Below are 21,232 nucleotides of genomic sequence, written 5' to 3'. Positions count from 1 at the left end.
ATAAAAGTATGTAGGCAATTATTACAGGTCTCGGGTCCGTGTTCGGATGGCAACTGCTGTCTGTGCAATGCTGCCTCTCATGCTTCTTAAGCTAAATTGGCACAGCTGGGTACGTTGAGCACTTTCAGTTCACCTGCTGTGCACATATTATCTCTGGGAAATTGCCAGGCTAATTAAGCGACAAGCTAAACTACTGTATGGCACAGTGTTTCCTGTCCGACTGAGCAAACATGATGGAAAGCCTTCATTTACTAACATGAAAAGGTTACATTGGGTAGTTCTCATGCACGTTAACTGAGAGTCTAGTCCTTATTTTCCAACACACAGTTAACCTTCTACAACAGCAATTCTCGGCCCTGGGCCTTTAGAAATTGCCCTGAACGCCGTGGTGATTTCTCTGCTCTGCTACACCCATTTCACCTCAGGAAGCTTGTGTTAATTCCTTCATGATTTGGATCAAGTGTGTGGGAGCAAGTGAAACTCTTGACGGTACAGGGAAGTGGTACTTCATGACCAGGATGGACAACAGAGACAGTCCAATCCTTCCTGAGCCTTCTGCAGTTTGGCTTAGAGCCAGCTAAACCACATGCACATCCTCTACCAAAGTAATGTAAAAAGATTTGCAGACACTGCTTAATTCCCCTTTATAAGCTTTCAATGCATTCAGTCATCATATTGATCCAGCATTTCTTATTATAGTAATTTAAAATTGCAAAGTATCTTTACTGTTTAGCTTTTCATATGTTATCATATTAAAGCTTGTCTTTAAAGGTTTAGTCAGACAATTGGAAGTAATCTTAATTATTTTTTTCCCAGTGTGGTAGTGCCAACTTTAGGAGGGTAAGGGCTTAACACGTCTTTTCCGACCCAGCCACTGCCTCTTTTAGAACTGCCGCTACAGCCGATACACTTGAAGGAAGGCACCAGGTCCCCAGCTCCATCGCACCAGCTAACAGACGCCTGTGCCGGCCAACATCACTTAACAGTGATGAGTAGAGAGCGTGCCATCTACCCACCCAGAGAGAGCACGACCAATTGTGCTCCCTCAAATTCCGGCTGCTGATGGCAAAGCGGCATTACTCGGAATTCACAACCTGGACCATAGTGGTAGGGTAAAAATCTAGTGTATTGTGCATTTAGTGACAGCATTTTTTTCACTCACTCACAATTAAATGAGGCCATTATGATGACTTGTTGACTTGTTGATCTTACTGTCAGCAGCTGTTTGGATCTGCAATGTTTTTAGCCCCCAACTATTAATAGGGCTCTGAAGCCATGCTGTTAATCTTAACCTAACATTAATCTACACCTTAATCTACCCCTAAACCTAATCTTTAACTAACTTTAACCTACACCTATATCTAATTGTAACCTACACCTTAATCTACACCTAAACCTTATTCTAAACCTTACCTTAAATATAGTGAAATGAGAAGTTTGTGTGTGTGTGTGTGTTAGTGTGTATCTGCTTAACAGAGGTACTAGTGGATGGGGGAAAACGTATTTTTGGACTCACACAGTTCTACCTGAGATCATGTTGTCTAGGCAGGTGGCTGCCCTACGTAATTTACATGGTATGTTACATGGTAGTATGAAACATGCATGACGGAGAATCAATGTTCTAGCATCTGATCCACCATTTAAACCCGAGTTTGCAGTATGTAAAATTTAACACCATTAGGCAAATAAAAAGGTTATACAGGTTTCTGAGAATTCTTACTGTGCATACACATGGTCTTAATCACACAAAAAACCTTGTATGTCCACTTTTACTGTATTTCACATTTTGCGTAATGTGAATCTGGCAGTTTCTTTACATTGTATTTTTCATGATGAGTACACCAATATATTTTTTTTGCTTGAGAGCAACAAAATACATGGATTGAAATACAACCTGTAACCATAACCATACATTACGAATAATAGGGAGATAAACAGGTGTCAGGCTTGTCTGTGGTGCTAATGGAAGCTAATTGATTGAGTGTGTCAATAAATTGGAGCCATGGGGTTACACTTGTGTCATTGTCTATATGAAGGGACTAATAAAGGTTTTATGTGGCACAGTGTCTCAGCGTGATGACCTCCCACCTTCCCACCCCCAGGAGCTACACGAATGCTCATGAGAATCAGACCTTTAAAAATACAAGCAATTACCAGCATTTTGTATTCCATGAATTCCTCCAGAGGAATAGCAATTATTTCCAACAATCCATAAGCATGTTATTATTATTATAGCAAAGCAGCCTAAAGGCAGAAACCATATAAACTACAATCTAGTTACAAAGCATTCAATATGAAAGCCAATTTGTAGCACAGCTCTCTTATAATAGCTTTACATAACTGAACCCATACTGGCAAATGGAGGGAGAAATGCCCCCCCCTTTTAAAAAAACTGTGTCCATTTACTGTAAAGCAAAAATCAAACACTACACTCTTAAAAATGACGGTGCTTCAAATGGTTATTTGAGCGATGCCATAGAAGAACCACTTTTGGTTCCATAAAGAACTGTGTTTGCACTGGAGATAAGAGTGTAAAGAACTTTTACATCAGATGAAAGGCTTGTAAAACCTTTTAAAGGTTCTTTACCCTCACATCTCTATTGCAAGTATGGTTCTTTAAGGAACCTAAACTGGTTCCTGTATGGCATTGCTCAATGAACCCTTTGTAGCATTACTTAATGTGTAATATTCAGTTTAATTTCATATGTTCAAATGTTTGTGGACACCCTTTCCAATGAATGCATTCAGTTAATAATAAATACACACACACAGCTTGTATAGTCCCTGTAGAGAAGTACTGCCAACAGAATAGGACTCTCTAAAGCAGATAAACATGAACCTATTGGCTCAATGCGTAATGCCAGACATGGGCTAGAGGGGTATAAAGCCCCCCAGCATTAAGGTGTGGAGCAGTGGGAGAACTGTGTTCTCCAGAATGATGGTTCTCTATCCAGTACTTTTTTTCATAATAAATATAAATATACAGCTTGCCTTGTGGTATATCTTACCTTGGATGGGCTACTTTATAATATACTGGGTAAATATTAATATATATATGAATATTTTGTTTACATTCACCAGACAGCAGTACAAGGCCAAACCACTTTCACAATACCATATATATATTTTGCTATCATACATGCGTTTTCAATAATGTAAAAACCCCTTTTCCTTCGCAAAATTGTATAAGGTTCAAATTATTCTAATATGATGCTAGAGCTCTACAACTTTATAGGTTTTAAATAATTAATATTGAGCTGTAAAATATTCATATGTTATAGACGTGCACAGAATGGCAAAGAGAGCTGTAGAGGAGTGTAGGACCACTGTAAGAGAAAACTGTATCTTCAGCGCTTAGTACTCCAGAAGTGGTGTTCGGATCTCAAAGCAGATTGAGTTACTATAAGCAGATCTTCAGCCAAAACATGTCACCCTGCAATAGACTAAATGCCCTCACGTTTTTGTGTTGAGGGCCAAAGTATAACGTTTGTGGTGGGCTCAAATAATCTGAATAGTAAGGAAGTATTCGACTGTTAAGCACTGGGTTGGCTTGATTGTGCATGGTAGAGCAGAATGGGTCCAGTTAATGAAACAAACTGCCTCAAGAGGTGCAAGCTGAAGGTTGTTCAGCGCTGGTAACACATTTTGATGTATTGAATTTTTTGAACTGAACTTGGGTGTGAAGCGGTCAGTAAAGTTTAAATAGAAAACACAGAGCAGAATTAGGATAAAGCTTATATGCTATCGCCAGAATGCACTCCTCAGACGATCAGGGTGTGACTGACAGCCCTCTATCACAGGTTTGCTTTTGTATGTTTTCTGTGTGACACACCGCTTTGAGACAGAGTTGTTGTTTTTGGCTTTTTACTTTGAACTGCGGTTGTGATTTCACAGATCTTTAGGGTTTACTAAGGTTTTGATGTCTGAAAGCTTGAGCCACGACTCGTGGAGCGACTGCCCCGCATGCTCAGTTGTCCCTCTCGTCCCGTGCCTGTTACCTCTTTGCTTCTCTGCCTTAGAGATAGACATACTGGTAGGCAGTGGGCAGTGGATCTGTGGAGAAGCGTATAGACTCCAGATGCAGCTCAAGCTTTAGCTTGCCAGGTTTAGCTTAAGCTTTAGTCATGTCAGCCTTGTGATTGGTCAGGAGTATGCTGATGTAAACCTGACACAGTTTTAGGACCACCCATTCCACATTGAGAGGAGAGCAATACTAGTGAAATACATTCGTCGTTCATTAGGCTTTGGGAAGATGTAAAAACATACAGCCCTGCTCATCATTATTGGCACCCATGATGTTTAAGTACATAACGTGGAATATTAGCCAATGAATGATGACTTCAGTGTTTTAAAAAGCCACCTGTCAGCCCAGTTCCTTTGTCACAATGGTAAAGAGAAAGGAGCTGTCTGAGGACGTTGCTATTATTAGCAAACACAAGACTTTCAAAGGGTATAAGGCCATCTCCAGATGGAGAAGTTGACTTCCCAGTTTCAACTGTGTGAAATGTTATTAGGAAGTTTGCCAAGCATGGAAGTGTCCCTCCCTGGACGTGGGGGAAAGAGGAAAATTGACAGAGAACAGAAGTCTTTGAAGGTTGGTGGGAATGGTTCAAAAAACACAGTGAACATGAACGACTGATCTTTGCCAAAGAAGTCAAAGTCAAATTTATTTGTATAGTGATTTTTACAACTGTTTTGGTCACAAAGCAGCTTTACATAATTAGTAAAAGAAAAAAAAAAGAAATAACATGAGAAGACATGAAAACCCCTTGAAGACCCCTAGTGAGCAAGCCAACGGCGACAGTGGCAAGGATAAACTCCCTCGGTCCTCACTCCTGGAGAAGGAAACCTTCGGAGGAACCAAGACTCACAAGGGGAACCCATCCTCCTCTGGTCAGAACTACTTATAAATTATTGAGTCACCAAACCATCTATACTGTTTAATGGCTCTGATCATAATCATAATTTAATAATCATAGTGTAGTATAACTTAATATAGTCATGGCAGTGATGGTCAGAGTAATGATAGTTAATAGTGGTAATATTGATAGTGGCAGATAGTTAAGAGTCCATTTAGGTTTTAACATGGTCATTAGACAGGTAGCAGTGGTAGGAGGGTGTGCCGCTGGTCTGGCATAAGTAGTGGTGGTGGGACGGGGCCTGCTGGTTGGACTGGTAGGTGGCTACTGGTCTGATGCAGGTAGAGGGGACCTCTGCGACCTCAGGGGACCTTGCAATCTTTCAGCAGGTCGGGCTGGGTGACCATTTACTCAAAGTAGGTAAAGAGAGTTCTGAAAGGATTTATGGAGAGCAGAGAATGTGTCTGCAGTGTCAGAGTGTCTGATGACTCTGGCAGGTCTGACTATAACAGCCTAGTGTGTTTCATATTTGAAATTGCAAGTTGAAAGTTGAATTGTAAAAATTGTAAGTTGAGAAAAAATGTTTTTGGACCTCCAATTGAAAAAATGTTTAGGTTAGAATTAGGGTTAGGTGTAGTAGGTTAAGTGTAGGTTTAGGTTAAGGTTAAAATTAGGTTTAGGTGTAGTCGGTTAAGTGTAGGTTAAAGTTAGAATTAGGGTTAGGTGTAGTAGGTTATGTGTGGGCTCAGATTAAGGTTAGAATTAGGGTTAGGTGTAGTAGGTTAAGTGTGGGTTTAGGTTGAGGTTAGAATTAGGGTTAGGTGTAGTAGGTTAAGTGTGGGCTCAGATTAAGGTTAGAATTAGGGTTAGGTGTAGTAGATTAAGTTTAGGTTAAGGTTAGAATTAGGGTTAGGTGTAGTAGGTTAAGTGTGGGTTCAGGTTGAGGTTAGAATTAGGGTTAGGTGTAGTAGGTTAAGTGTGGGCTCAGATTAAGCTTAGAATTAGGGTTAGGTGTAGTAGGTTAAGTGTGGGCTCAGATTAAGGTTAGAATTAGGGTTAGGTGTAGTAGGTTAAGTGTGGGCTCAGATTAAGGTTAGAATTAGGGTTAGGTGTAGTAGGTTAAGTGTGGGCTCAGATTAAGGTTAGAATTAGGGTTAGGTGTAGTAGGTTAAGTGTGGGTTCAGGTTGAGGTTAGAATTAGGTTTAGGTGTAGTAGATTAAGTTTAGGTTAGATTTAGGATTAGGTTTAGGTGTAGTAGGTTAGGTTTAGGTTAAGGTTAGTATTAGGGTTAGGTGTAGTAGGTTAAGTTTAGGTTAAGGTTAGAATTAGGGTTAGGTGTAGTAGGTTATGTGTGGGCTCAGATTAAGGTTAGAATTAGGGTTAGGTGTAGTAGGTTAAGTGTGGGTTTAGGTTGAGGTTAGAATTAGGGTTAGGTGTAGTAGGTTAAGTGTGGGCTCAGATTAAGGTTAGAATTAGGGTTAGGTGTAGTAGGTTATGTGTGGGCTCAGATTAAGGTTAGAATTGGGGTTAGGTGTGGTAGGTTAAGTGTGGGTTCAGATTAGAATTAGGGTTAGGTGTAGTAGGTTAAGTGTGGGCTCAGATTAAGGTTCGAATTAGGGTTAGGTGTAGTAGGTTAAGTGTGGGTTCAGGTTGAGGTGTAGGTTCAGGAATAAATTTTCACTGGTTGCTTTGCAGTCTTCTTATTTGATTTCTGCGTGTCTGGGTTATGTCTGTACTTAATGCATATGTATAAGGGCAGATCTATATTTAGTACACATTGCATAGATATGAATCCTTACATGTTTTTTTTTAGCCACATATGTGCAAATTCCTCTTGACACCACTCTGCCCTTGGGGCCATATCATGCTCTTACTGGTTTAAATCTGCCACCAGAGGATAAACAGGCTACAAGCTGTTTATTCACGCTCTTATTTTTACGAGTAAAACTTATCAGTGTATAGAATCAGGGCTATCTGTATGCTGCCACATTTCTCTCAATGCATATACAATACGCAAGGCTTCCTTTGTTGCTGAATATATTGTGAGAGAAATTATCAAACACAACTAATACTATATGTATAAATAGACAATCTATGCATTTTTGGCTTGGATAGATCATGTTCATTACATACATCAGGGCCTCAACATCTGTTTGACATCATGGTATTAAAAGAGAAAAGAAGATTAAACAGGAACAGCCACTTTAAGAGAGGGCAGGGGTCAGATATGAAGGGTAATGTTGCTTTGTAACGTTCCACTAAAGTTCCTTGTAGGGTCCGTCCCCAAATGGGGGTTTTTGAAAATGCTCTCCAGGGTGGAGATTTTCCGTTTTCAGTGTTCTTGTGTGGACGGGCAAAACACAACTTTTCATGTAAGCGAACATCATGCAGTTACCCATGCTTGTTGCCAGCTAACAACTTGCTCTTTTATTATACTGCGACAGAACATCCTGTGCTCAAATTTGGAGAGCTGGAAAAACTCAAGGTGTCAGTCTGATCAGGAGAATGTGGGTGATTCAGAGTCAGTGGCGTCGCCACAGCATCATAAAAAAAAATCTTTTTATTTTATTTATCATCAGGTTTTGAAGTCCTGCTGTCTAAACTGCGGTGCGCCCCTGGGAAAAAGGGGCATGGCCACCATGACCCAGTAGACAGCTAGGCTCAGAGAAAACACAAAAATAGGGTTTAAGTGACATAAATACCTTTACTTTGCTGTCCTGCCACCACATATAAACGGATACTCAACAGAACATATGTGTACAATTCTTCAGTCTACTGGCAGCTCAGTCCTCGTGCTCCCTGTGTTCGTTCACTCTTGTGAGGCTGAGCAGGCCCTTTTTATGGCTCTTTGCTCTGAACGGCCACAGGTGTGCAGCACCAGGGCAGTGCAGCGTCATAATAATGATATATGCTATGCCTGGAATAAATCTTATGAGAACACTTGCTCACCTGTTTTTTTTGGCATGTTTCCACATGACATCCACTAGTTGTCCCCGCAATGGTCAGACTGGTCAGAACGAAGAAAAACCAGAAGCAAGGATGCAGGCAGACGGTAGAGATGAACCCAGTTTTACAGTGAGCTGCACAATGTCTAAAGATATGCTTAAGTGCAATAACAATACTTCTGCAATGTATGGCCCTCTCAAAATAAAGCATCCAGTGCTAACTACTAACCGCTTGTGTCCGCGCATGTGCCGAGCCGCTAAGCACACATTGAGAGGTAGCACAACTGTCAAAGAAGATGACAAACCAAGAATTTGCATGTCAGCTTTATTGTTAAAGATATTTGACCACTATCTGCTGTTCCCGGAGAGAGGTTCACAGACATAATTCACTTCTTGAAGCCGAACTACACAATCCTATCTAACGCTACCCTTTGGGAAAACGTCACCCTGTAGTCCAATGCTCTAAAAGTGAGTATTTCCCTAGAGATGAAAGGTCACTCAGTACCGATCTATTAAAAGCATAGCCTTAGAAGCACGGAAGGTGGGAGTTTAACATACAGCCCATGTTTAGCTGGTATCCTAAATACAATTAGGCATGTTCTTTACTGTTGTCAATCAGAATTTAACTGCTTTAATTAAAAAAGTAAAAATAGCACCTCCCAGAGTTGCTTTTATCTCAAAATGAAGCATCCAGTGCTAACCACTTGTGAGTCCGTGCATGTGCTGAGCCACTAAGTAGCACATATCAATGGGTAGCACAACTCAACAGAAAGCCTGTAGTAGCAAGACGGATCATGCTGGAAATAGGCAGGCTGGCACAATGGAGTTGTTCAGCTTTATTCTTAAAGATATTTAACCACTAGACATAATTCACTTTTTGAAGCCAAGCTACACAATCCCATCTAATGCTACCCTTTGGAATACTGTCCCCCTGCAGTGTAATGCTCTAAAAGTGAGTATTTCCCTAGAGAGGTCATTCACTACCAATTCCTAAAAAGCACTGAAGCTAGACATTTATGTACAGCCTATGTTTAGCTGTAATCTTAAATATGATTTCATGTGTTCTAGAAATATCACCTTCCAGAGTTTATTTTGCTTTTACTATGGAAATGACAACTAGTTGACTACTTATTTGAATAGTAGTAATGACTAGCCATGCATCCTTTAGTTTAAATATTATTATTATTATTATTAATAATAATAATAATAATAATAATGTCATAAATCATGAAACTATTTACATAGAGTAAACAGGACTAATGATTTTGCCTATGTGAGTGTCTTGTAACTTGCACAGGGTTGTAAAAACACATGAGAGCCACTAGGTGTCACACATAATCTACTTTTCAGATCAAATTTTTCACATGAGCTAAAATAATACCTAAAAAAACCTACATCTGTACATCCAAATGATTGCTATGCCTATAGTGTCTGACTGCAATGAGATTCTAGTAAAATTTCTGTATATTCATTTATTACATTAAATAATAACAATATCTATAGTATTGATGTTTCCCCACAAGGTTATCCCACTACATTTGGTGGACAGACTACTAGAGGTATATAAAATCTAGTACACATAATATTTAAATAAAACTATATGTGCAACTGTTCACAAAGTCCACTAAGTGTCCAAGATTATCCACACACCCCTTAATTAGTGAAATTCGCTGCTTTAAGGGGCACTCATTGCAGAAAGATGTTCAATTGAGCATGTCTTATTTAATCTCCACAAAAAAGCATTAGCAATTAAATGGGATGCACTGGAGCAGCCACATACGACCCCAAGGTCACCATGCCCGGTGGCAAACACTCGGCTGTGGAGCAGTGGAACTGACGATAGGACATCGTCAAATACCGTGGCGTATGTGATGCAAAATTGATCAGCCAATAACAGCGCCTGACCTCACTAATGCTCTTGTGGCTAAATAGAATCAAATGCTCACAGCAATGTTCCAACGTCTAGCCTTCCTTTAAAGAGTAGAGGCAGTTATTTTAGCTCTTCCTATTAAAATTCAGAGTGATTTGGTGTAAAGTGTTCTGGAGAAACATACCCAGAATTGGTAACCACAGAATTGTTCACAGTGGTGTTAATAGGGTCCAGATGTTGGAAGCATACAATGCCCCTCACAGAAAGCTATTACATGAAGTGGTCACAAATGCGTTAGCTGATGCCTGCGACACTGAAGCCTGAGATGCTGCAGCTGAAATTGATCCCTATTTGCGTTTTAGGAGGGCTTGAGCCATGTTTCTATTAGTGTCCAAATCATAAAGTAGATAAAGTCATAAATTCCAGCGTGTCTTTAAGGTGCTACAAGTGTGTGAAGGAGTGGTATCACAGGTCCTTCCTTCCTGCTGCATTCAGACTCCACAACCAGCACTGCTCCCAGCGGACCACATACACACACACTTATGTTACTTATGTTACTATGTGCAATACCCCCCCCCCCCCCCCCATGTGCAATTAAGAGTCATTTGTTGTAAATAATATTGTTATTGCTTTTTTTTATTCTTATTTATATTGTGTATATAGTGTAAGTTATTTATCTACATTTTTGTAACTGAGTGTCTTGCTATCCCTTTCTGCTGTGACACTGAGAATTTCCCCACTGCGGGACTAATAAAGGACTATCTTATCTTATCTTATCTAATCTTACAATCTCCCACAATTAATAATCATAATCAGCTATCTCGTAAAACTACTTGTGGACAGGTTCAAGAGCATTACTATTAAACCAATAAACTATTAAATTTACTCATGACCGAGATAAGGCTTTCCTGTAAGGGTTTCCTGTTATTTTAATAAGCTACTGCAGGTGTAGGTTTGCTGGTTATTTTGTATAGTCAACATAATGGCTATATTTGCATTGGTGACCCCTGGTTCCAGTCACCACCTCTGACATTTGATCACCAGTGTACATTAAAAAGACATTGAAAGGGCCCCTGGTGCTGTCACCATAATCAGAGGATCGCTGGTGTGCTGGATTGTATGGGTTGGGTAATTGGCAGTCCAAATGAGGAAAAATTGGGGGAAAAAACGAATAAAATAAAAATAAATAAATAAAAAAAACGTCTTTTCAACTTTCACTTTTAACCAAAATAGGATGTAGTTTTAACAAACTGCACTGCAACAGCAATGTTTTTTCAACGTCTTTTAAACGGTATTAAAAAAAACATTGTTACCGGTTCAGAGGAGTTTAAAGACGATGTTGTTAAAAAGATGTTCAACGTTGATGCTGTTTGTTTACACAACGTCTCATTTAGTTTGAAAGGAAAGTGTCATTAAAAAGACTTGAAATAAAAAATCATTAAAAAACATCAGTGCTGTTTTGTTGAAACTATGTCCCACTTTGGTTAAAAGTGAAAGTTAAAAAGACATCTTTTTATAAATGTAATCAAGTTTCTATAGTTTTACATGTAGTTACCGATGAGTAATCCTTAGGCTGTAATAAAAGTCACAGAGCATAAAGGGTTAGTGACATGGTGGGTTTGGTGGGTTGAATGACTTTATTTACATGTTGATCGATCGATTGAATCATGCAAATTTTTAAACTCCCCCTTTAGCGCCCCCTTTCGGTTAATTTGTCTTACTGTTTTCTGGCATTTTCGGCCTAGTGTTGTGGTCAGTATGTGAACAGTATTAGCAAGTAACTGAACCAAAAGTTGTAAATAGATACTATAGATACTTTCTTCCATAAATACTGTTAAGATACAGACCAAACTACCCCCCACCTTCCCCCAAACAATCAATCAGTCTGAATTGTGTGCAACTCTGTACCCTTCCCCAACCTACACAAGATGAAGAGTTTATACAATATAATTACACGCTATGCTAATCACACATGAATAACAACTTAGGAATACAGCAGTATCCAGTCACACATTTTGCATTTGGGTGGGAAATAAATGGAGCTCTGCTGGCAGATGACCATTAACATGTCTCATCTCCATAGCAACTGATGGCTGAAGCGTATAAATATGTGGCAATTCTCTGGTTGAACACTTGTGATCAATGGGACTGTGCTGACTGTCGGTGAGGACAGCAACTTGCATGGATTTGACATGTGAGGGCGAGACGGCCGGTGCAGAAGTTTGCGATTGGCTAGTATTCCCCTGCTCCTCGTCTGAAGTTCTGATGGTACTGGTCCCACTTGTCGAGGGCCTGGACTTGTAGTAGGCATTAGTTTTGTACTTCAGAAGAGTCAGGCAGTGACTACGCAGTTCTTTATTCGTGCACAGCAACACTATGGGACTGGTGAGAAGAGGCAGGTCCATCAGAAACTCTTTTACCGTCTCCTGGCAAACGCTGAGCTCCTTCATGAGAGAGAAAACCCCACCTTAAAAACAACAAAAGGAGAAGAAACAAGCCTTTTATCTTTGCCTTCTATGGTGTCCTACATTTTGTTCTGCACATTTTGTGCTCGCCTTACAACAGTGGGCCCCAATCTACAAAGAGCTGGTGTTGGTCCAAGTAATTTAATGAATTATTTATTTATTTCCTTGTGTCCCTGCCAGTCACCGCCACGTCTGGTTCAGCTAATTGAGGCCGAGCTCTACACTCTGCTGGGTTGTTTTTTTTTTCTACACAAATGCTGGGTAGTTTCTGGTAGTTTGTGTAGTTCTGAAACTGATTTGGTGACTGTATACCAACCTAGCCAAAGAGTGACAAAAGTAACTAAACTTCCATACAAATAAAATACAGATGCCCAACCATGTGTGTGTGAGTGTGTGTGGAGTGGAGTGTTAGAATATATTAAAAAAGAAAACCTTCCATATCTTTTTTATCTTTATCTTTCGTTTGTTGAATTCTTCCCATTTCCTTCCAGTTTGGTACTGCCAGCTTTCCCCACCTGCACGTAGCTCCCCCTAGCACTAGCAATACTCCCAACACTAAGAAGGTAAGTACTTAACCCATGTCTCCTCTGATACATGTGAAGGTAGACATTGCCTCTTTCCGAACTGCCACCAATGTGGTATTGCCGGGCAACTGAAACGCTCTGAGGAAAGCAGCAGGTCCCCAGCTCCACTGCACCAGCTTGCCTGTGACGGTCAACATCACTTTAAAGAGTGATGAGAGGAGAGAGCACCATCCACTTACCCTGGAATAAGCATAGTCAGCTGTGCTCTCTTGAAGTCTGTTTGCTGATGGCAAAGCTGCATGGCCTCGGGATTCGAACTTGTAAACCCCGGGCCATAGTGGAAGTACATTAGGCCTATGAACCACCACCAAAAGCCCACAAAAACCCTTCTATGTCTTAAAATAGTCCATAAAATTGAAATAAAAAATAAAAATAAGAGGTAAAAAGTCTTATCTAGCTTAAGTAACCTCTGATTAGCTTGCTTAGATGTCAGATTTGTGCTGCTGCATTTTGTAGTTTCAAAGTCGCAGAGGTTGTTGTTGTTTTCTCAGGAAACCCAGTAAAAAAGCTTCATAGTAACCAGTTACACTATATGTCCACATGTTTGTGGACACTACTTCTAATTAATGCATTCAGCAGCTTTAAGTTGCTGCCATTGCTGACACACATGTGCAAATGCACACACGCTCCCACACACACACGCACAGCTTGTCTAGTCACTGTACAGAAGAAAAGATTACGACTCACTGGAGAAGATAAACATGAACCTATTGGCACCATGCCTGATGTCAGGCATATAAAGCCTCCCAGCACTGAGCTGCGGAGCAGCGCAATGGTGTTTTCTGGAATGATGGATGGTGCTCCATCTAATACTTCTGGGATGAGGTGGGGAAGTGATCATCCAACATCCTGACTTACTAACACTGACTTACTGAATGCAATCAAATTCAGCAATGCTCCAAAATCTATTAGAAAGCCTTCACTGGACTGGAGTTACTGCAAGAAAAGCAGGATAAACTATTTTTTAATATCCTTGCTTTTAGGGGAAAAGAAATATGAATGAGCAGATGTCCCAATACTTTTGTCAATATATTGTATTATTACTTGCATAACAAATGCATTAAAAAGTTTCTCTACATTGAAATCAAAGTAACTTTCAAACTTTCTAACTGTAGCTTGTTGGGTCCATGAAGCAATGTGTGATGGATTAGTTGTGAATAGTCTACATGGGCCTGAATCAGATCTCAGAAGTCTCATCTAAAAAGTTTTTGCACACAGGAATCTTCAGTGACAAATGCGAATTAAATGTTCGCACTGTGGAGCCCTGTGGTTCGTCACACCTATTGCTTGGTCAGATGAGCCAGACGTATCACTTTTTAATTGGAAAACTTGAACTCACTCCAGCATTTTGAAGGCCAGATTCAAAGACACTGCTTGACATGTAGGTCATTATTTAAGTGAAGTTCATATGAAGTAATCCAATGAACCATCTTCATACAACATTACAGCCAGTGCCCAATAGACCCACACTCACCTGGGATATGTGCGGTGAGAGTTATTAACGAGATCACGCTGAATATCTTTGCTAGCCTCTTGTTGACCACCTGACTCCTCTGCATCTGCTTAGCACTCCTGAAGATAGTGAACAAAATGTGGCCATAGAAATAAAGGTTAAGAGGGATAAAGAACACCAGCTTCAAGAGCAGGAGGATCCTCATGGCCTGGTCGTTGATGTAGGAGAAACAGGTGAGTTCGAGGGGGTCCAGATGCTTGACGTGACCCTCTATGGCCCACTGGCAGATCTCTTTGATCAGCACAGGCACAAAGGGCACGAGCAGCTGCAAAACCAGGAAGAACCCACTGTCCACAAGCCTGCTTCGGTCACAGACCACCGTCAGGTAAACAGAGAAGGAGATGAAGGACACGTAGTGGAAAGAGGCCGAGCTGGTAAATTGCTTGGTCTTGACCATAATCTCACACAGTTCTTCTCCTAACTGCCACTTGCCGTAAGTCTTCCAGTGGATGGTGAGGGGCCAAAGGGCCAGGTTGACCAGGTTGCACAAGGTACTACCCAAGATGAAGGCAGCCACGTTCCTCTTGATCTGGCTCCGGCAGCCGACCAGCAGGGTAACCAATGAGACCAGGACAAAGAGATTCAGGCCAAAGCCAGGCACCAGCAGTGTTATCTTCGAAGAAGCGCACAGGTTCAAGTAAGAACCGATTCCACACGAGCTGTTTTTCATGATTTATGATCCCAAGTTCCCTAGCCGGATAAAGTATGACAAGCGAGAGCAAAGTTAGCAGATTGATGGGGGTGAAAGTGAAATTTGCTCTTGTTCATTAGCTTGAGTCATGCAACGAAATGAAACCGTCCCTGTCATGTTCATCACTCAAAGCCGCCGAAGCGCGTCCCCTCCTCTCGCGCCTCTTCTTATTTTCCTCTTGTTCGTCCGTCATTTACCCAAAGGAACCAATTACAAAGGTTTCAGGTTATAATCCCCTCTTTCTGCTTATCTGCATTATGTGGATTAACATCCTCATATTACGAGGATGATCCTTTGACTGCTGTACACTTAATTGATAAAGCACCCTCCAGCCAGGATCTGAATATTAATCAATGCTTCGGCATATCTGTGCTGGAGAATCTTCAAGATCGTTCCTGCTAAACTAAATGGCGTTTCATCAACCATTTCAAAAAACCTCTGAGCCTGGAAGACTGGTCCCCAGCACAGCGTGAGCCGCCTGTTCTTCTATCACTGGTGCGCATGCACTGTCGAACCAAGCAGAACTTCATGCAGTGAGGTAAAAAAAGGAGGGTTCTTCAGCTCCTAAGTCAGCAGCTCATATTCTTCGTTTGTTATCCCAGGGCTTGTTGAATCTGCTCCTTATCTGATTAATTAGCCCATGAACCACACATCATTAACCGAGCTGCTTCATCCAGCTTCGCTCCTGCGGAAATCACCCTAATGAGTCTCCAAACCTATTTGTTTACTTTACTCGCTGACTTCACTCACTGACACGGGCTGAGGCTGATCAAGCACCTAACAGCACTGATGCTACAAACAGCCAGTCGTAAACATTTCTGTATGATAAAACTGAGAGGCTCTTCAGGAGAAGCAGGCAAATATTATTTTCTGACATTTTAATTGCTCAGAATTCAATATTGCATTTATCCTTGTCCTCGGTGTGTGAAAGCAGCTAAGTTGTTATTCGTTAGATGCCTGAATCACCCTGCATTATGCTGCTCTTTGTGATTTGTTATCTTGTTAGCTGTCTTGAATCACAGTGGTCACATGGTTTGTCATTGGATACACAGGTGTTGCGCAATTGATCTGGATACATTTCTGATGGAGAACCAAAACAAATCAATTGATTAAGTGATTGAGTGAGTGGGCTGAAGAATAAGGAAGTTTAGGTGATGTCATGGACAACAAGATCACCAGACTTAACCTCGTAACCCCCTCAACATCTTTATTTAAGCCCACACTTTATTACTGCTTCATTGGCCCTAAAATAGAACCATGTGGGACTCCACAAACTCTAGTAAGCTAAACAGCTAATCAGTTGCTTAAGGATTAAGAACTAATTCAGTAAAGCAGGGTTTAAAGGGTGCGTTGAACAGCTTTGAGGGCTTGTTGGATTGTTTTGGGTGATGTGTGGAGAAGGAAACTAGTAGTGCACTAGTGCACTATAGGAGGTCTGTAGACAGCAGTGAAGAACGTAAAGGAAGCAACTCAAGAAATGATGGTGAAAACATTGTGGAACACATGGTCAGCTGAAACATGAATCGTAAGCCTCTCTTGGTGACATATGCAGATATCTCATTTTCATTGGCAGTAATCATTGACTATCATGGCAGTGGTCCCTGACTACCACATTGCCATCCATGACGCATGACCTCAAAGCTGCTCTTGCCTGGACATTTTTTAAGTGGTGGACCACTCTCAATCTAGCACTGAGACTGCCATGGTACAAAATAAGCCTCATACACTATCATGTCCATGACACCAGCTAAACAGTACCTAGTCGACACTGGTCTTACAGTTAAAAATTGACCATTGATTAATGAGATCAAGAGTGGATGACATCAGTGTGACAGTCTGTAAATGTACAACCACATATATGAAAGACCTACAGAGTAGGTGTATCCAGTAAAGTGGCAGGTGAGTGTATATCTCGTACAGTTCAGTCTAAAGTTTGAGGCTTAGACCTTACGTCTGTATAAAGGAACCAGACTGGAAAATAATTATTCCACATTCCTTTTATTTTAATGTCAATGTTTCGCCCTTTAAACCCTTTTACATGCCATTGAAATGGCACCTCTCTGTTCTCCTCAAAGTCCTTTCCTGTCTTTTCTTTTCTCTGTTTCAAGAGGTAGAGCAACTCTCTTTAATGTCTTATATTGAAATATTAAAGCATATTAAAGACCAAAGGGACTTCACATCCTTCCGTGTAGAAAACGGTCAGGTTATGTAGTGCTAGGCCCTCTAAGAATCAGACAGCAAGTCCATTAACAGGCCTGCACAGGGGACAGAGAAGTTTAAGAAAAACCAATTTAAAGTTGTAACGTTTTAATAGCACGCACCTACAGAATGAGCAAAGTGATGGGGATGGAACAAGCTTTTTGCAACACATTCATATTACCCTCTTAAGACAACGCTACATGGAGAGTGGCTTCACGTTCGGTTATTTTGCTGCATGGCTTAAAAAATCCCATGTTACAAGGAAAGCTTTTTCATCAAACTAGTCAAAGAGGCTTTCAGCCCAAAATGGACTATGTAAATGCGTAGTGTCATGCAAGAAGCCGCCGTCGCTCCTTGGATGTTTCTTGTTCCACACCGACTGCTTTGAAGCCGGCAGAGAAGCAGGCCTCGGTGAAGGAGCGTGCAGGAGAAATTGATTGAAAATCAAGGCCGGCTGCAGGAGCTGCTTGATCTAAACAGGCTGTTGTCACGGCGAGTTGTCAGTCAGCCGGGTGGACCGATCGCTCACCGGATGACAACTCTTTTAGCCGAGATGGATTTCTGGCTCTCTGTCAGAGCCAGGGCACCGAACAACAGGAAAGCAATGACATTTCTTGAGGAAGGTGGACAGAAGAAGCCTTGGGTGAAAAAATGGATCCAGAATTACTCCCTATTTCCTAGGAATTTCACTGTAATCACTTTGCACCAAGGCCCAACAGTACCAGGAAAAACATTTACGAGCAGCCACCCACAAACGCAGTCTTTCATAGTACCTATTGTATGTTTGAAGTTTTAGAAGAAATGTCTAAATTTCTTTAACCCCTTAACGCAGAATAGCTTATTGCATACTAAGGCGTGTTACTCTGTAACTACAGCGACCTCTGCACAAACTGGTGGGGCTATTCTTTGGTAGTGTAATAATACTTTTGGCCTGTCAGTGGGCCATAGCCATTTTAACCTAAAGGAAAATTTGTAGCTCAAAACCAGGCAACTGTGTGCGACTGAAGGGTCACACTAAAGGTGGCATCCATGTGCCAGATGCCAGGTGTTTTGGTATGGTGTTGATATCAGTAGATAATGCTTGATCAGATACCAGAGGGGAAAATGAAAAAAAAAAAAAATTCTGACACAAGCAGAGCTAAACCATGACTGCACCATAACTGGATCTGTATCTGCATATATATCTCTATCTATATCTATAATTCACTGTTTAATAATTTTTTAAAAAGTTACTGCAACTGCAATTTGCTCTTAAGATCATGTTAATCCTGGAGATATGCCTTATAAATGAAGATGTCGTCCATACCTGCACACACAGAAATGTGTTGTTTTTTCCATATTCTGATTACATTTTTTTGCTTGTCTTTTCCCCTTATACTGATAATGTATTTATCTATAACTATCTGCTGGCTGAAGATGTTACTGTAGTTACTGGACATAGTGAGGTGATTTACATTTAAAGGTGCTGTACACGATTCTGGAGAACAGCTGCCGATATTTGAACTCAACAGGAAAACAAACATACCCTGCCTTCAGTGCTCCTTCAGAAATCCCCCTTCCTAAATGACCTCAAATTCATGCACTAGCATTTCTCATTGTCACTGTATGTGTGTGTGTGTTCACTGCACGGATGGGTTGGAGGCTGAATTGCATCTGTGTCCAACACAAATGGTGTCTAAGAACAGCTTATTTGTATATGTATGCACATTAATGTATATAAAAAACGAACAGCTGAACAATCCTTTGGTAAACCACATAACTCAGTTGTGTGTTTAAAGTTTTTCCATTTAAATATATTGTTCTCTAAATCTGCTCTAAGCCTCCTAATATTATTACGCAGGGCCTAGACAAAGGCCCTGCATTTTCATAGGTAGATTAGCATGCCTTACCTAAAACAACTGTATGGCCCTAATCCATCAAATCCAAAAGTCTTGTAAAACTGGGTCTTATCCAACTTTCTGGTTTGGAAGCAAATCCAAGTTAGCGTATGTAAGGTGCCCACCCCTCATCCACCCGCCCCCTTTCAGGAGAAATGAAAGACTGCTGAAGGAATCTCTCAAGCATTGAGTTGGATCCTCCAAATTCGCAGCCTCTTGTTTGATGTCTTTGCCAAAAGCAGCTTTTGTTTTGCATTAAGACGGCAGCGAATACTTCGGCAAGCTCACCTAAAGCTGCCAAAGAGCAGAAAGTTTTGTTAAACCAACCAAGCCTTCTTCTCCTTAACAGCCAAGGCACATTGTTCTTACTGTGACTCCATCTGTCATAGTTTGTAGAGTTTGGGGTTTATAGAAACAGAAGCTACAGTGTTCGACAATTCATATATGCACCCTGACACATACATTCCTTATATTGCAACAAACTCCAAATCTCAACTAAACATTTTTTTGACAGCCATTTCTTTTTACAGAGCACAGAATGCACAACTTAGCCATTTCCTGACAGATAAAGTAAGAGTGGAGCTCTAGAATAACTTACAGTGTGGTATTTATCAGCATATGGAATGCGGGAGACGATTATTGAATGTAGATGTCTGTGTCTAATAACAGTGATGACTGAATGCTTGGTCTGGAATTATTTTAATTATGTATTTATCTTTTTGTTATTGGTTGTTATGAAATTGTAATCTGAACAGACTTATCACAGATCTTGACTCTGTTCTATCCCTATAGATAACTTGCACTCTTAAACTTGAGCAATTTGAATGGACACAATATTTTAATTGCAGGAGCTGCAATTTGAATTAGCCAATAGCCTGTAAGCTTTACAAGAAAAAAAAAACCTACATGATGAGTGCATGTCTAAAAGATCCAAGTATGTGTGCATTAATGTACATTAACTTCCTGTAGAAGCATGGTTTGAGAGGTCCTTGCACCCTCACACATATACATATTGCCATAGTCCTACAACTTAGACCTACTTGAAACCCCCCAGCCACAACATCCTCACTACAGTAGATACCCGTGTGACCTCAGTGTCCTCTTTTTTGAAAACAAACATAAAGTCACCCTCGCATTTGGATCAGATGGTTTTAAGATGATGATGATCAGCACACATTCAAACAAATTATTTACTGGTACTGTACTTATTAATTATTTAGAATGATTATGAATAACAGAGATTGCAAGTGTCACCATGTTTTGCTATATTTTAGGAACATACTGTATTTTCATACAAGACTAATCAGGGGAGGTATATGAACCAGTAGAATTATTATTTTTGCTTTTCCTATAAAATAAGAGATAAATTAAAAGCTAACCTGGCTACTTCAGCTCTTCAGCTTGCTAACAGCCTATTGGGCTGAGAGGACACAATGAGAGGACAGCAACACTAACTAGTAAGACTCAGAAGATATTACAGTGCTTTTATTACAGTCTCAAAACTAAGCTATAATATGTGGCTTTTGTGTGTGAACTAGCCAGTAAAAGCTTCAGGTAGATAACAGTAAAATAACATGGTTGTAAAGAGATTTGTAAAACCATATCTGAGCATTTTGCACCTTTAACGACACATGCGGTATGTTTCAACCTGCGATTTCAGATTAAACCAGTTTCATTAGCTCTGTTGTCATTGGTTAGCATCATTGTCAGCCATGTCCCTGTTTAGTCTCTGAGCTGTTATGTGTTATGTGGGACAAAAGCACAGCTGTCTAATGCAGCAAATACTGCTTTATAAATGTGTGAAATGGTGCGACTGCTGGTTCACCCGTGTTTTCCACTGAGAGCATTTATCCATCTTTTTGGTACATTTGCCATTTGGTGCTGGTATTTAAGGCTTATTGTGTATTTTGGCAGTCTTCTCCACCAAACTGCCAAGCGCCTGCTGTCCCACAGCCCGTGCTTCATGGATACCACTTGACCTTGAAATCTTTTTAAATCATCCAGCCTAGTCCTTGGAGCGCATACAAAAACTCTGATTCATCAAATCAATAAAGCCTTTTCCAGCGGCACTCATCAAAATCAGGTCGGGCCAACCAAACACATAGCTCAGTGTATCTTCCCCAGCTCCCTCACCCGAACGCAATTCTTTGCTTAGCGTTAAAACTGGAATTCGAAGGACAGAGGGATACTTAATGTCTTATTACACCCCCTATCCGCCCACCCCCAGT

The sequence above is a fragment of the Salminus brasiliensis genome, chromosome 19 (genome assembly GCF_030463535.1).
Source record: "Salminus brasiliensis chromosome 19, fSalBra1.hap2, whole genome shotgun sequence".
NCBI lineage: Eukaryota > Metazoa > Chordata > Actinopteri > Characiformes > Bryconidae > Salminus > Salminus brasiliensis.
Note: the sequence above shows the minus strand (reverse complement) of the source record.